Source organism: Gossypium arboreum, chromosome 10, assembly GCF_025698485.1.
Source record: "Gossypium arboreum isolate Shixiya-1 chromosome 10, ASM2569848v2, whole genome shotgun sequence".
Lineage (NCBI taxonomy): Eukaryota > Viridiplantae > Streptophyta > Magnoliopsida > Malvales > Malvaceae > Gossypium > Gossypium arboreum.
Window position 1 is genome coordinate 42,716,909 of NC_069079.1, and position 1,690 is coordinate 42,718,598.

Below are 1,690 nucleotides of genomic sequence, written 5' to 3' on the forward strand. Positions count from 1 at the left end.
TAAGGGGATCCATCTATCGAGTTAATGCAACCCTAGGGTGTTAACTAGAGAAAGGTCTCAATTATTCAATCTAGGGATTAGACGTTATTAGTCTTGAATAGGGATAATAAAATAACTTAGGGATATCTACGGAACAAGTTAAATGAATAAATCGTCTGACTCGGAGCCAGAATTTCAAGTACAGTCTAGGTGGATTTTTCCTTAGGTATTGCCTTAATTCAATTGATTTTCCCAAAAGAAATTCCCCAATTCTATTCTCTGTGAGTTCTTAGTTTAGATAATTAGTTAGTTAAAACAAAACCTCTTAATTCTTAGGCTAGATAATAAAAAGACAGTCATTACTAGTACTTTTAGTTCCTTTGGGTTCGACAATCCGATCTTGCTAAAACTATACTACTGTTCGATAGGTACATTTGCCTACATCGCAATAATAGTTAGTTTCAAGAACGATTAATTATAAATATTTAAAACCTATCACGAAATAACGCGATCAGAACCATTACTTTTTGATAGTGAGATTGAAAGAACAGCTCGCAGAAATCAAAGAGAAACAAGGCGAAGTCTAAGATACACAGAAAGAGAGAAAGAGGACGATATCCACACCACAACCGAGGAGATGGCTGAAAATCAGGAAAATTCGATACCTCCTGCGATTGCTGATGATCTAGTAAATCAGAATCTTACTCCATGCACTATGTATGATTATGCTAAACCCACTTTAACAGGAACTGAATCAAGTATAGCCAGGCATGCTATTGCTACAAATAATTTTGAACTGAAACCTAATACAATTCAAATGATACAGCAGTTTGTTCAGTTTGATGGTTTGTAGGATGAGAATCCAAATACTCATTTGGTGAATTTTCTAGAGTTCTGCGACACTTTTAAAATTAATGGTGTTTTTTACGATGCCATACACCTTCGGTTGTTTCGCTTTTCACTGAGGAACAAAGCTAAACAGTGGTTGAACTCGTTGCCACGAGGGTCAATCACTACTTAGGAACAAATGACCGAAAAATTTTTAATTAAATATTTTCCACCGGCTAAAATAGCTAAACTGGGGAATGATATTTCTTCTTTTGTGCAGATGGATTTAGAAACACTCTATGATGCATGAGAGAGATACAAGGACCTACTGCGAAGGTGTCCTTACCATGGGTTACCACTTTGGCTACAGGTTCAGATATTTTACAATGGATTGAACCCCTCAACTAGACAGGTAATTGACGCAGCTGTTGGCAAAACCATTTATAAAAAAACATCTAAAGAAGCTTACGAATTTATAGAAGAAATGTCACTGAATAAGTATCAGTGGCAAGTTATGAGGACAAAGCCGACGAAAGCAACTGGCATTTTTAACATCGATTCGGTCATTATGCTCTCTAATCAGGTAGAACTTTTGAATAAGAAAATTGACGGTTTACTTGGTTCCTTAAAGGTACAACCAGTGATGAGATGTGATTCAAGCGGAGAAGGAGTACACACAGATGATCCAACATTCAATCGTAGCACCGAAGAGGAACAAGTTTAATATATAGGTAATAATAATTCTAGACATCAAAATAACCCATACAGTAATACTTATAATGCTGGTTGGAGGAACCACCCCAATTTCTCATAGGGTGGTCAAGGGAATCAAAGGCCACAACATCCTCCAAGTTTTAAACAACCTCCTTACAGTAGGAAAAGA

At 36.4% G+C, this 1,690-nt stretch overlaps 1 non-coding gene across 1 annotated transcript; it reads right to left on the reverse strand.

Moving 5' to 3' along the window:
- Window positions 1–1,054: 1,054 nt before the first annotated feature.
- On the reverse strand, window positions 1,055–1,161 carry LOC128283272 (small nucleolar RNA R71). Its single transcript, XR_008273613.1, has one exon. It is a non-coding gene; the product is annotated as a small nucleolar RNA R71 (small nucleolar RNA).
- Window positions 1,162–1,690: the final 529 nt, after the last annotated feature.